Genomic DNA, 17102 nt, shown 5'->3' with positions numbered 1-17102 from the left:
GGGGGGTTAATGCATGGCTAAAGTCACAGTGCAAAAAGGGTTTAGGCTTTTTAGAGCACTCAGATGATTTTGTGCTTGGATACAATCTTTATAGCCATGATGAATTGCACATAAATTGTGCTGGGTAGAAGGTTGGCTAGAATTTTGGAGGAGATTTTAAACTAGTGATAGTGGGAAAGACACAGAAATCCACAAACTGTAAATACGACAGCGAGGAGATGAGCTTGAGCTCAGCACAAAGGCATGGGCAAAATCAGAACAGATAAGGTATGTAATAGTAATAAAAATTCACATAAAGTATAAGTGACTCATGATAATATTAAATGTATGCTTACGAATGCAAGGAGCCTAAATAACAAAATTGTGGAACTAGAGGCAATAGCATACACTAAGAAATATGACATTATAAGCATAACAGAAACATGGTGAGATGAAACACAAGAAGCTAAATCTTAACCCCTTAAGGACACATGACGTGCCTGACATGTCATGATTCCCTTTTATTCCAGAAGTTTGGTCCTTAAGGGGTTAAACAAGTGGAATGTGATTTGGAAAATGTGTAAACTTTATGGGTTATCTGCTTGAGGCAAAAGAAAGTTAATCAATTATTGGTTGGAATACGTTAGAGCAAATTGGGAAAGCTTCACATCTGGGTAACATGTTTATTATTGGTGATTTAATTACTCAGACATAAATTTGGATAGAGGGTTAAATTACATCTTTATGACACAACTGGTGATAGTACCAAATAGAAAGGATGCTTGTCTGGATCTAGTTCTAACAAACAATGGTGATCTTTTAACAAACATTGAAAAAGGGGAATGCTTATATGGTGTCTTTTGAAATAAACTTTAAAAAAAACAAATGTGAGGAAGGCTGAACTTGATGGACAGAAGTCTCCTTTCAGCTATGTAACTATGTAAGTAGGATATGCTAAAACATAATTTTAAAAAGGCAATTTTCAACAAGATAAGGGCATCTTTACAACATACACTCTTTCGTGAAAAAAAATCACAGAGGATATATGCAATGTCTTCAAACAAATATTAGAAAAGTACACTTCTCAGAATGTACCATTGAGTAATAATAAGTATAAAAGAAACAAATTAAAACCAATGTCGTTGGGGGCGTGGCTAACTGCCGTGAGGAATGGACGCATGATCCCTTTGCTCCAGCAACAAGGGTCGACAATCAGAGTCCATCCTCCATAATAGGGCAGTTTAAATACTAACACCCACGAGATGGCGCAACAGAGGGGCAAAAAAGCTGCACCCAAATCGGATAAACGTAACTTCTTTGGCAACAAGATGCACCAGGAGCCAGAGGACACTCAGGCCTTGTCTCAAGATGGCGGTCCCAGCTCGGATGGTCCTGAGCACACTGTGGCGGTAAATGAACTGGACTCCGATAAACTTACGAGGAGCTACTTACAACAAGCCCTAGACACCCTGTCAAACAAATGAATTGTTTCATGGCAACACACGGCGGACTCGCTGAGAAAAGACATGCAAAAACTCGGCAAATGCACCTCCCACATGGAGAATAAGATGGCAGAATTTTACCTAGCCTCCCATGTAGATCAAATGGAACAAAAACTCACTGCGACAGAAAATAAAATTGCAGACCTGTGTATCAGAGGGGTTCCGGAAGAAATACTGCCGGAGAATTTACAGACATATGTCAGAAGTCTGTTCCAAGCATATGTCCCGGACATACCACCTGACATGCTACTCCTGGACCGAGTGCACCGTCTGCCCAGACCACGGTTCCTACCAGAGACGGCTCCACGCGATGTGCTTCTGCGAGTCACTACTTCCATATTAAAGAACACATACTCAGAACGAGCAGGAACAGGGCAACACCATTGGAAAATTATTCACAGATCAAGATTTTTGCTAACCTCTCCACCTCCAGCCTCAGCAGAAGAAAAGACTTTGCACAAGTGGCTGACTCCCTGAGAGCGCACGGCCTCAGATTCCGCTGGGGTTTCCTTACCAAGATACTAGTGACGAAGGACAACATCACCCAAGTAATAACATCACCAGAAGATGGACTTTGCAAGTTGCAGTCCTGGGGATTCATGGATCGCAGACCGGAGCATAACACCTCACCCTCTAGACGAATTCAGCTGGACTGGCACAAAGCATCAGCCGCACAAGTTGCTAAATTAACTGCAAGTATAAAAGAACTGACACGATATGTATGTTTGCAATATGGACTAAACGGGCTGACAAATCGTAACATAATGCCAAATTGATCTCTTGTTTAATTGTTTAATCGTTTACGTTTATTCCACATTAGGTTATAACTCTACCTCTTACATTTAATTAAGTAAGCGAATAGGAAATGTCCTTTTGTTTAAAATATGTCTGTACCAACGACAAAATTAGAAAGTCTGTTCAAGCACATACAGAGAATACATGCAAGTTCTCCCCATGTTGGGGAAAACCATGACATACCTAACATCATGGTAGAGAACGGCATGGGAGCACAGCTTATAGAGGGGGAAAATGCTCAGAAGGGGGAATGGATACTATGAGGGGCTATATAAACTCTCCTCTTACCCCTTGTTAACTACAGCATGTTGATGGCAGCCGCCTCATTCAGAGACCCCTAGGAAATGCAGTTCTTTCACAACGGCTCAACAGAATTTCCAGAAGCCTCATTTAAACCATAGAGGACCTCCCCTCCCCATCCTTTAGAACATATTGACAAAGAATAATGTATAAAGTTACAAGAAGGTAATAAACCAAGAATGACCAGTAGTTCGAAAAAAAAGAGAAAAAAAAAGAAAAAAACTTTTTTTTAAATTTTTTTTTAGTTGGCACACAATAGGTACGAGATAGATGGCACGCTCATAGGATAACTGATGTTATAGGAAACTAAACTTGTGAAAATAGAATTATGCCACATCTAAGTATAGTAATACTTATGTATGTATGTTCATGGGTATTTATGGATAAGTATGGATGCAAAAGGAAATGGAATCTTAAAAATAGCAAGCACCCTGAACATTCAAATCTCACTTTATGCCAGCAGGACATAGAATAAAGGATCCTGCACAAACAGCATAACTAGACTCTTGACTTGAAATATCAGGCCCAACTGCCCTACACACCCACGAGAAAGCGGCAGACGCATAGCCACGATACGGAAACATGATGGTTTCCACCCCCATGGTACTCCCTACAAGTACCAAGCTATATCTTTGTAAATACTTTGTTTTAGTTTTTTCCCTGTTTACACTTCCCCACGTTCCCACTCAAAGTCCCGGCTGGCCACAAAAAGACACGCTAACAACTACACTAGCCATGATAAATGACAGTACTAAAAGGTCTATAATGACTAACCAAAGCACCATCGAAATTAATATGCAAGAGATTAATAGGATAGGATTTAAGCTTAGAGATACTTAACAACTTTACAAATTATTGAATTATGAACACCCCTCATAAACGTAGAGTTCTTCTAGATGACACTAAGAAAGCTAAGGTAGACATTATGTGTCTTTAGGAAACACATTTTGTACATGGAAAGGTGCCAGAGTTTGGGAAACAGGACTATCCAACCCAGTGCCACGCAACTTACTCATCAAAAACCAGGGGAGTGTCGCTCTTGTTCCACAAATCACTAACGTTCGAGCTGCTACATGTCAAAAAAGATACGCAAGGCCGATACTTAATAATTCATTGCCAAATTAATAATGTCATATACACAATGGTGGGCATATATAGTCCTAACTCTAATCAGCGCAACTTCTTCAATAAAGTACTGAGCAAAATACCCCAACAGAACATGACCTCCCTCATAATATGTGGAGACATGAACCACATCCCTAAACCGCATATGGATATGACAGTATCCCCCTCTTCTCCCAGATTTAGATCCCTAATACCACAATGTAAAGCCATTACAAAACTACTGCTAGACCATAACCTTTATGACATATGGCAAACAAAACACCCAAATGAGAAGAAATACACTTTCCATTCCAGAGTGCATGGAACTCATTCTAGGATAGATGTCATACTGGTATCCAGGGGCTTGCTCCCCTCGACTGTACAATGTCACGTTGACGATATAGTGTGGTCAGACCACGCTCCTGTGTCCCTCACGACCCATGACACTTACAAACACAGGGGGAAAGCTAAATAATGCACTTTTATACGATAACGACTTCAAACATAAATTAGAGACTGAGATAAGCAATTACTTCCAACTTAACAACCAACCTGAAATCGCCTGCCACATCTTGGCAGGCCCATAAAGCAGTTATTAGAGGTCAGCTTATTAGCAGAGCGTCTTTTCTTAACCGCACCTCTCAGAAACTACACCTTACACTGCTGAACAAACTACGTGACCTCAATACGGCCCAGTTTTTGCACCCCAACCCGGTCCTTAACATAGAAATTTAACAAATTACGAATCAACTAAATGATCTTCTACTCCAACAGACAGCTCGTACTCTTCAAATGCTTAAATTAAGGCACTACACACAAGGAAATAGAGCTGGGAAAAAAACTGGCATCACTACTGAGACATCAACAAATACAATCAAAGATCCCATATTTAATTGCCAACACTGGAGGGAAAATATACAATCCCTTAGATATAAAAGCAGAAACATCAGCCTATTACCAAAACCTTTATAACTTAAAAGACGGCTGCAAACACACCAACCAACACAGGATGAAATCCGCAAATTCCTATCGCAGATACATCTAAAAAAACTAACACAAATCCAGAAAGATTCATTAACAGAACCGACCACATTGCCGGAGCTACAGAAAATAATATGCACACTCCCTTTGGGGGAATCACCGGGGCCTGACGGCTTCACAAACGATTATTATAAAACATTTTCGGGTACTTTGGGCCCACACCTAGTACACAATCTGAACCACATAGTTCAAACAGGTGAGATACCACCAGAGATGTTACTAGCACATATTGCCACGCTACCAAAACCGTGAAAACCACCAAATCAACCAAAAAATCTAAGGCCCATCTCGTTGTTAAACACAGACACAAAAATCCTAGCCAAACTTTATGCTAATCGAGTAGCAGCCCTCATCCCCTTCATTACACACCCATACCAAGTAGGATTTGTGAAAGGAAGCCAGGGTTCTGATGGAACTAGAAAGCTTCACAGCCTTCTTTATAGTCGGACGCCTCCCAGAGAGCCCAGGGTCTTTATGTCCCTGGATGCCGAGAAGGCATTTAACAGACTGCATTGGAGCTTCTTAAGAAAAGTTCTGCAAAAATCAAACAATCCTTCCTGTCCCTAATCTCAGCATTGTACTCCAAGCCGTCGGCACAGGTCGCGAATGGGGGGTTTGTCTCCAACGGTTCAACATTACAAATGGAACGAGGCAGGGATGTCCGCTCTCCCCAGCCCTTTACATCCTTTACATCCTCGCACTGGAACCACTAGCACAGGCCATAAGGGATAATAAACTAATTCAAGGGGTGAAAATCAAACACAAAATGCACAAAATTACCATGTTTGCGGTAAGTGTTGTCTCGTTATTGGGGGAATTGGATTGTATGCTGATTGCCAGGAGTGTAAGCTGATTGTATGCTTTTCCTGTTCAGCCGTTTACAGCATTCATATGCTTTTGAGCATTCATATGCTTCTCCGGTTCGGTGGGTGTGGTGTCTGCTGCAGTGCTTGGAGTCCTCAGGAAGCGCTAGGAGCATCCTTCAACGGAGGTACCCAGTCGGGGTGCCCGTCGATCCGTTACAGATATGCTTATGAATGGAGGCAAGACAATTTAACTTTTCTAGGTATAAAGTTCACAAAGTTAGAGAGAAAATTGTACCGGGAAAATTACGGCACAATTCTCACATCCATAAAACAACAATTGATGAATTGGAAGGGGAAATCCATATCTTGGATGGGAAGGATAGCTGCTGTCAAAATGAAAATTCTCCAGAGGTTAAAATACCTATTCTGTACGCTACAAATTAGGCTATCTAAACGATTTTTTTCAAGAAGCACAACAAATTGTTAATACCTTTGTCTGGTCAGCTAAGAAACACCGAATAGCAGCAAAGACCATGTATCTAGCATACAAAGAAGGCGGAATGGGACTGCCAAACATAATGGTTACTGAGCTACATCAACTATAGAAACAGAACACACTGAGGGACAACATATAACGCACCTAGCTTGGACCCCTCCACAATTTAGGAAAAAATACAAAGATATGTCACCACTCACAGCTACAACACTACGGAATGGGGCAGGTAACACAAAGAGAGGGGACTGGATGGGAGGCTCTCTCCAACACTACTACTAGATTCCTTCTATGGGTTAATACCCTCATTGAACACAGCTCCCTGGAGTGGTAAGGGACTAACACATTTGCATCAGCTGTTTAGTCAGGGAGAAATGGTCTCATTCAAACAACTCCAAAATAATTATCAATTACCCAGCTCGGCAGAATTTGCACACAGACAGATATGCTCCTGGCTACATAAAAACAAAAATATATTATCAGCATAGAGAAAGGTCACTTCATTCATGCACCTTAACCCCTTAAGGACACCTGACGTGTGTGACACGTCATGATTCCCTTTTATTCCAGAAGTTTGGTCCTTAAGGGGTTAAATTGAATATACACCGGGTAGTGCACAAATCTGTACACTTATGTGATATTGTTTTTTTTAATCTTTGCGTTACATAAATGCTTTCTGCAAAATGTAAGGATACCATTGTATACCACAATCATATATCATTGCTGTATCTTTGTATTGTAACCTGCAGATCCTGTAATAGGTTTTTGTATTCCTTAAAACTGTCAATAAAAAAAAAAAAAGAAACCAATGTCGTTTAGTAGTAAAGGAAACCAAGAAATTAAAATAAGAAAAAGTACATTTAAAAGGACAAATCAGAGGCATAATATATATGGAAGCAAATAATGAATGCAAAAAGGCAATTAGATTAGTTAAAGCAGAAAATGGGAAAGTGACAATCTAAGAAAGTAAACCAACCCCTAAAGTTTTTTAAGTACATAAGTCCTTAAAAAAATGTAAAAAGAAAATTAAAGTCTTATACACCGAAAACAGAGAAGGTTGCTTTAGTTAATGTAGACCAGGAGAATGCAGAACTTAAATAACTATTTTCCTCAGTATGTATTAAGGAGGAACCTATGGCAAGATATATGCAAATGATTGCTGCAAAAATCACGCAAAAAAATTGTGATTTGATGACTCAAGACAAGGTGCTGCAGCAACTAAAAAAGTTAACGTGAACTAAGCTCCTGGGCCTGATCTTATTCACCCATGATTGCTTAAGAAGCTAAGTGTTGAAATAAGTGAACCTCTGTTTTTAATCTTTCAGCATTCTTTTTTTTTCAGGAATTGTACTGGAGGATTGCAGGATGGCAGCTGTAGTTTCTATATTTTAAAAAAGGCTTTGAATTCTTTGCCTGGAAATTATAGACATGTGAGTTTAACTTCTATGACTGTAAAAGTATTTGACAAAATATTAGGGGTTAATATTCAGGAATTGGCTAGTTTTAAAACTAAAATAAATTGGTCTAGCAGATGAAAATTCTTGTTCTTGGGTAGACATTTGCATTGGCTTCCTGTATCCTATAGGAGTCAATTCAAAGTGCTAACCCATACCTATAAAGCACTGAAAAATTCTAACCCCTCTTATATCTCTTCACAGATCCATACATATGCCCCTACTCGGTCTCTCCGCTCTACCCGTGACCTTCTCCTGTCCGGTGCTCGCACCCGTACGACCAAGTCACGCTTGCAGGACTTCTCGCGGGCGACCCCCCTTCCTATGGAATAGCCTGCCTACTGCCATCAGACTCTCCCCTAGTCTTCAATCTTAGTATATGGCCTCCCAGAGTAACCTCTACATCACATACCTGTCTCTTGCTCTCTCCTAAAGGGCAACCCTTTACTCTCTCCTCCAGCTCTGCTTCACACCCATCTTATTTGATTGCTATTTCCTGTTCTAATGTGTTTATACCCCACCTCCTAAAGACTGTATGCTCGTTTGAGCAGGGTCCTCAACCCTCCTCTCATAATATCTGTTGCCCTATATAAATGGCAATAATAATAATAGAACATTGACTTAAAGGCAGAGTATGGAGAGTTGTCATTAATGGTAATTTTTTAAGCTGGACTAATGTGGTAAATGTTGTCCCTCAGGGTTCTGTTCTGGGACTGCTTCTATTTAACATATTTATAAATGATCTTGCAATAGGCATTGAATGTCATGTAATGTCAGAACAATAAGGATGGGTATTATCTGCCTAAAGAGGTGGCTTTATTAGGGTCTGGACAGATGTGTAAAAAACTGAATGAATACTTGCAAAAACATAATATTCATAGATGTAATTTGTGATTTGTAGGGTAATAGCTTCTTGATACACTGTGACACACTGCCATTTTGGTGTCAAGAAGAATTTTCCTAGTTTGTTGCAAAATTGGAAAGCACTGGAAATGGATGGTTGCCTTCTTTTTGATCAACAGCAAAAATAGATGGGAACAAGGCTGATATTGATGGAAACATGTCTAATTTCAGATATGTAACTATGTAAGTGAAACTAGCTGCTTTATTATTGTCCAATCCTCACACCCTAGTGGGGAGTCAATACTGTTACAGAGATCCCCCTCTGTCTGCTACAATACAGATACTTTTTTTTCTACATGGATACTTTTCATACGAACAAGCCTTGTCATCCATTCGTATGCACGAATAGCAGACCACCCGGCCCTTGTCGTGTGCCGCCAATTAACCCTGTTCACCTTCAAAACACTGAATGAACCGACTAACGGCCGACCACCCAACCCGAGGAGTGTGCCGACAATCAACCTCCCCAGGAGCAGCAGTTTGTGGTAAACCGCAGCCTAATTGACTGGCATCAGGGTGGTCACCGTTCGTATACAAAGGGCCGAACGGGGTACCAACAAAGGACCGAAAGAACTACCAACCGACGACCACTTAGACCCTGGCGTGTGTCTTCAATTAACCTCCATGAAGCTACAGTTTCTGCGGTTAACCGCAACATAATCACTTATCACCAAGGTGGTCACCGTTCGTATGCCGAACACAAGGCGGCGGCCATCTTTTGTCGTTGAACGCTCAGCGGGACTTGATCGTCAAACCCCTGGAACTATTATCGGATACTATGTTGCACGAATCCCGCGGAGGTGTCGGTTGTCCCATCCATTCGGGAAAAAGGACACGAAAGCAATACAGACAGACTTTATTTCCGTGACTTTCATATATCGTTCATGAGATATGAGCGCAATTCGTATATTTTGTGCGCTCAGATCCAAGCTGTCTGGAAATGCATTGAATGGAATATTTCAGTAATATAATGTGAAAGTTATATATTTTTATGCTGTTTTCGTGTGTTGAATAAAACTTGGGTATTTTATGTACCTGGAGATAATTGAGTTACTGTAACCATTGAAACCAGTGTTTCCATAAAATGCACTTTGCTCTTATTGGTTGGGACATTGCATTGTCCTGTTTACCATCAGGACCAGGGTGGTTTATACCTAGAAAAGTAAAATTGTCTTGCCTCCATTCATAAGCATATGTGTAACGGATCGACGGGCACCCCGACTGAGTACCTCTGTTGAAGGATGCTCCTATTGCTTCCTGAGGACTCCAAGTACTGCAGCAGACACCACACCCACCGAACCGGAGAAGCATATGAATGCTCTCAAGCATATGAATGCTGTAAACAGCTGAACAGGAAAAGCATACAATCAGCTTACACTCCTGGCAATCAGCATACAATCCAATTCCCCCAATTCCTCTGGCCTGAAAACTTGTATAAATTACCGTGCATGAGTACCCATTAAAGCAGTTCGTTTTACCCTCAACTCGCAGCCTTGACTCGTGTTGTAGGGAAAGGTGTATATTAGCTCTACTCGTGGCTAGTGGGGAATATCTACATTTCCACGATTACTACTGCATGCAAGTTGGAGCGACGCTTTCACTATCCGATACCGGGAACCAGGACATCTAAACGGTCCAACTTCCAGCTAGCCTGGAGGCAACCGTAACAAACACCAAAGACTTGGTGGGAGATAGTTGATGGATTACCCTCTACTGTACTGTAAAGTCTTTCCAGCACCTCTAAAGTGGAGTTCCATCACTTCTTGACATTCTGTCATGGATGGTGTGTGGGAAGTTCTTTTCTTTCTCTTGTCAAGAGTTATCTAATTTTCACATTATAGATTATAGGCATAGGATGTGTGTAGAGCATCTCTTGGAGCTTTGATCATATTAGCAGCTACATCAATGACTACAAACATGCAGATTTGCCCCAATTTGACACAATTTATTTCATTGCCTGCAATATGTTTGCTTAATTGTGTTTTTTGTCCATCCAGGAGAGATGACTACAGATAGCCTGACAGGCTGCTAAGGTCTGACTTCTTCCACTGCACCCCTATGTTCAAGCACTGTGGGATGCCACCAGTGTGATGTCAAGGAGAGTAAGGCATGCTGGCCATCAGGAGCACTACATAAGTCCGAGAGGACTTGCATACACTGACCTACAGTCTTAGCCAGCTGTTCCTTCAATAGTGGCACACAGGAACGGTAAAGTGATGGGACTATATTCCTGCAGAAAATGAAATATGAGGTAAGTACTTGTTGTTTACTCACATTTACCAGAGTCAGTACTAGCTCTAGTATAGAAGGCATAAAGTGATATTATTCCCACTTATAGGATATATATGTAGCATAGTTAAAAGGTCAAGATGATCTTAACAAATTAAAAGATAATAAAAATAATATTGATAAGAATAAAAATGTGCCATGGTATTTGATTTTAGTGATGCATATAAAGATATTAAAACAATAATTAATAACCATTGGCACTTATTGCGAAAAGATAATGTATTAGCAAACGTAGTACCTGAAAACCCCTTTATAACTTTGAATCTAATTTTAACACATAATCATCCTAAAAAAGAAATGCAGATGCATTTTTTTAAATGCTTAAAAGGACTTTTATTCATGCAACAAGTTCACAGGTCTCAGATATAGCAAAAATAAAACCTTAAAAGGTGTGAATAAATATAAACATTGCACCCACATCATTACGCACACTGGTCGGAAGCCCCACCCCCCTGAAGAGTATCAGCAGTCCCTGGTTTTCTGGTTCATCAGAAGCCAGCTTTTGACCAGAGGACCACAAGGGAAGCTGAACCAGAGAGGTGTGGAGCCTAAAGAGGATTTACCTACCTGCTTCTGTATTTAATCAGCTTGAAATACAGCTTTCTACAAGATTATTCCAGTCTCTACACCTTTATTGAATATCAGGTGGAAGCTTGTACAGTTAGAGCAGACTTCAACTGCTCTACACTTGTGAGTGATATTCCTATTTTTGCACTATTATGTATTATTATCAATATTACCCTATTTAATTTTATCCTTTTTCTCTTACATGTTATATACCATATGAAATTGCCTGCAAGCATATCAACGTAATATATGGAGAAAGATATATATGTATTATGCTGATATAATTGAAAACTATTTTTGGAACTTGGACTTTTCTTATTTGCAAAAACAAAGCATAGGGGGACCAGGTTAGCTTCCATTTATGCTAATCTTGTTATGGTGGATTGGCAAACCATCCCTATTTGGGGTGATCATTTTTGGAACAAGAAACATATATAGATGACCTTTGTTGATTTGGGAAAGCCTATAATTGTAACTTGAGAAAAAAAATGTATACATCTTAACACAAACAATATAAATATTATTTTAACTACAGAATTTAGCAAGAAGAGTATTCATTTTTTAGATTTGATAATTTTTATATGAAATGGGAAAATATATATTCTGACCTTTTTTTTAGTCCTGATCTATTAGACAAAGCATTAAAAAATAGAAAAAATCACCAATAGTTTATCCCTTCCAAAAATCTTTTTTAATAATCAAAATAAACTATTAAGAAAATTATCAATAAACACTGAAACATGAAAATCATCCCTGACAAATCACATATTATATATAGGGATGCCCCTAGTCTAAAGACTCAATTAAGTTGAAACTGTGCTAAAAAGCTAAATTAACAAAATATAGGCAAACTAACAAATCAGAAAGGTTTTTATTGATGTAGTCGCATAGTTGCCAAAAGTACAGATTGCACTCAGTATAGAATTACTTCTTTTAAATCCAATGTAATAAACAAAGTTTTTTTTTTGTTTTGTTTTGTAACTAAAGATGTTATGATTTGCAACTCCAAAAATATTATGTGTTAGAATATCCATGTAGGTTCCAATATATTTGGATGACAACAAGATGCCTATGTATTAGAATCAGCGAACACTGTAGAAATATAATCAAGGGTTAAAAAAAATCTGTGTTTTAAAATTCTAAACAATAACCCTACATTCTGTTTTATAGCATATACTACAGAAATGCAATAAACCTTGAAGTGGTAGTGACATCAAGAAAATTCTGAATAGCAAAGAAAAATATTGGTTATACAATCTAAAAACCTTACAATCAGATAGAATTAATGCTGAATTTGATTTACACCATTTTTTAATTTGTAAATTCACTCTTATTTTTATATTCTTTTCTTTTCTTATTTTATATGTATATTTTTCTATTTTTTGTAAATATTTTATATATCACTTATTTATTTACCCATACATTTTATTTTATTCCATTTCATCAGTATTTTCACACTTATTTTTGAATTATATTTATATTCTATTCTCTTTTATTTTTACCCTTTATTTTAATTTTCCCATTTATTATTTATATTCACCTTCAATTTTATATTTATATTTATTTTTAGACACAAAAAGAAAATAAGACAGTGGGTACTGCCACAGGCGCTATACCCTAGGGTAATCGTGCCAGGTGTAACCACTAGTCTTAACCTCCCTGGCGGTATGATTATGTCAGGAATTTTGTACCAAAAGCGGTACCATTTTTTTGCATTTGAATTACCCGCCCAGTTCCGCCCCCATGTCAGGCATGTCAATCAAATTTTAATTAATCAAATCACATAATTACGTTAAAAGATTATTTAAATATACATGTAGAATTTTAATATATATGCATTTATAGGTATTTAAATTCTACGTGTATACTAATGTAATCTTTTATGTAATTATATGTATTTATCTATATATATATATTTGCGCTTATTTGTATTTTATATATATATAGATATATATAGAATGTCATTCTAAGTGTATTTTGTTACCGATATATATATATTAATAACAAAATACAGTTAGAATGAAATTACATATGCATATATAATTTATATAAAATTTTGTTTCAATATTTTATTTATTTATTTTATTATTTTATTTATTTATTATTTTAATTATACGTATTTATATATAATATATATATATGTACATCTATTATATATATATAATATATATACATATTATATATATATATAAAAATATATTTAATTTATTTTTACACTTGTCTTTTTTTATTTTTTTTATACTTCCCACCAGCAGGGGGACTGTCTGATATTTCAAACAGTACCCCTGCTGGCAGATCCACAGCCAGCTATAGAGGGCCATGTGATCGCTCTTTGAGAGCGATCACATGGCCCCCGGGGGCCTGATTTGCCGTGGGAGGGCTGCCTGGGCTGTGAGGCAGTCCTCCCGAAGCGGATCGCGGCGGAGGTAAGTAAATCTTATCTACCCCGAGCGTGACTCGGGGTTACCGCTTCTGGCAGCGAAAATTAACCCCGAGTCACGCTCGGGAATACCGCCAGGGAGGTTAAGTACCGAAATGAGACTCCAGGGGTCTCAAGGGACTTAACCCCAATGTATGAATAGACAAAAAACAAAGAAGTAGATGCTACTAGTCTCAGTGCAAGCAGAGCCCTGAGGCCAGATGCATCTCCTGGAAATAAATATAGCAATGTAGAGTAGAAATATCAAAATATAGAACAACAGGGATATTCGGGATACGGCTGAAAGATCTATAATTAAAACATAAAAGTGTACATAGTGTAAATCTACATAGAGTAATTAGTAAGTGATCATGAAATGCACTCACGAGATGTAGATGAAAAGATCGCGTTTCAAAGGTGCCTCCCCCGGTAGTAATGGGGGGCTGATGCCTTTCTCCACTTGCTCCCGATAGTAGATGAGAAAAACAGGACTTCCAGGTGGTGGAAAAGATAAAACAATTTATTTGGGATGAAAGAAATCACCCAGCAATAAAAATAGGAATACAGGCTTTAAAAAGAGGTCCTACGCGTTTCGTTCACCAATTGGAACTTCCTCAGGGACCAAATAAATTAAAATTACATGTAGAAATCACAAACATGAAAAAATACAGCCTACTCCCACCCTCCCACCAGTCCTGTTTTATAGGGCTAATCCCTGAGTTAATTGATAACCATCTGGGCGTTCTCCTTTCTTTTCTCCCTCATTGGTGGAACAGTGGGTCCTCTCCAGCTGATTTCTTTCAGTGTTAGTTGAATTTCCCGGGTTCTGTATCGGCCGAAAACCGGAACCGGAAGTGAACCTTCACTTCCGCGTTCCACTGAGTCATGCGTTCCAGCAGTGGAATTCAAAGAGGTTAGGATATGTAGTGGTGTGGCCATCTAGTGGTCGCCAGAAGAACAGTCCCAGAGAATAGGATTTTTAAATAGATATGAATCTAACAAGAAAAAACATAATAACATCGGCAGCAAAAAGTGGAAAATAGATTTATGCAACATACATCGCTTATACACCTTGAAAATCAGTACAAAACACAATTCATATCTAATTTGATATTGGAATATATAAATTTGAGAGAAATCAGACATCAGCTGCCACACGGACTTTGTGGTTTACTTACTGCAGTGTCCGTGTGGCAGACAGTATGTGGGTCGTACCACGAGAATTTTGAAAGTTCGTATTCTTGAACACTTGAATAACATTAAGAAAGGGTTAACCACCCATTCGGTCTCTGCTCATTGCAGCACATGCCCCTCTTTTTCATGGAAACAGTTTAGATGTATGGGCATTGAGAGGGTTATGCCCCACTGGCGTGGGGGTGATAGGATTAAGAACTTATCCCAAAGGGAAACCTTTTGGATTCATCAATTACAAACATTAGAACCTATGGGATTGAACGTAGACATAGATCTTATCTGTTTCCTATAAAGTACAGTGGTTTTGTGGTTCATAGATTAATATCCGTTTATATCTCCCTCAATCCATAATATTATCAATGTGAAAGACACATTTAAGGTAGATGCATTCAATATATTTTTTATATAGTATATCTCTGGGCTATTCTTATCATACCTATATTAATTTTGCACTGATATCTAGGGGGCATCTGATTTAAGCCCCGACATCATATTTTACATATATTTCCTTGATAAGGAGATATTTGTTATCACCACCACCTCTTATTTCCCAATTAAAGGTGTCTCACTGGGATTAATATACGTTTATATACAAAGAGTATTTTGAGGGTAGATGTGTATACCATAAACATCACCTTCCAAATTCACATTTATTATTGTTCAAACTGTATATCTTATAACTTTAAATTCAAATTGTATATCTTATAACTTCTTATAACTTTAAATAATCTCAAATAAAATCTAAAAATATTTGAGCACAAATAGGGCACTTTAGTTAATATTATCTACATAGATGTAGTACTATTCTCTCAAATTTATATATTCCAATATCAAATTATATATGAATTGTGTTTTGTACTGATTTTCAAGGTGTATAAGCGATGTATGTTGCATAAATCTATTTTCCACTTTTTGCTGCCGATGTTATTATGTTTTTTCTTGTTAGATTCATATCTATTTAAAAATCCTATTCTCTGGGACTGTTCTTCTGGCGACCACTAGATGGCCACACCACTACATATCCTAACCTCTTTGAATTCCACTGCTGGAACGCATGACTCAGTGGAACGCGGAAGTGAAGGTTCACTTCCGGTTCCGGTTTTCGGCCGATACAGAACCCGGGAAATTCAACTAACACTGAAAGAAATCAGCTGGAGAGGACCCACTGTTCCACCAATGAGGGAGGAAAGAAAGGAGAACGCCCAGATGGTTATCAATTAACTCAGGGATTAGCCCTATAAAACAGGACTGGTGGGAGGGTGGGAGTAGGCTGTATTTTTTCATGTTTGTGATTTCTACATGTAATTTTAATTTATTTGGTCCCTGAGGAAGTTCCAATTGGTGAACGAAACGCGTAGGACCTCTTTTTAAAGCCTGTATTCCTATTTTTATTGCTGGGTGATTTCTTTCATCCCAAATAAATTGTTTTATCTTTTCCACCACCTGGAAGTCCTGTTTTTCTCATCTACTATCGGGAGCAAGTGGAGAAAGGCATCAGCCCCCCATTACTACCGGGGGAGGCACCTTTGAAACGCGATCTTTTCATCTACATCTCGTGAGTGCATTTCATGATCACTTACTAATTACTCTATGTAGATTTACACTATGTACACTTTTATGTTTTAATTATAGATCTTTCAGCCGTATCCCGAATATCCCTGTTGTTCTATATTTTGCTGTGTAAAGGTTATCCGATCTGGGTGATGACCTGGGAGGCTGTCTTATTTTGAAATACTGAGATAAGTATATATTCTGTCATTTATATATCACTTATTGTAGTGAAATTTTTTTTATATCTATATACTTGTCTATAGATTCTAGAAATATCAAAATACTGACTAGTATGAAAAATAATAAAAATAAATATAAAAGTAGAAATAAATAAATAAATACAGGTCGTCGGTCAGTGAAAAAATTATATATATAAATATATCTAAATGCAACTATGCATCAAAGATATAGACCAGGTAGAGGTATTCTATATACATAGGGATATGATGCAAAGTACTAAAATAAAGCTTTATAAAAAAAAAATGGCGTATATGAAAGAATCTATTCCAACATATATCCCCTATCCGTGGTATACCAAAAACACTCCTCTCAGCATCACTATCCCCTATAGTGCTAAACCCCAGATCCTATTCCCATAGGTTGGTAATACCAACTAAAACATCCAATAAGTTAGTCTGTAGCTTATATGTTGAAAATCCAATAAGTGATTCTGTAGGTGATCTGTGACTAGTAATAGGGGTATAT

Source organism: Pelobates fuscus, chromosome 6 (assembly GCF_036172605.1).
Source record: "Pelobates fuscus isolate aPelFus1 chromosome 6, aPelFus1.pri, whole genome shotgun sequence".
NCBI lineage: Eukaryota > Metazoa > Chordata > Amphibia > Anura > Pelobatidae > Pelobates > Pelobates fuscus.
Note: the sequence above shows the minus strand (reverse complement) of the source record.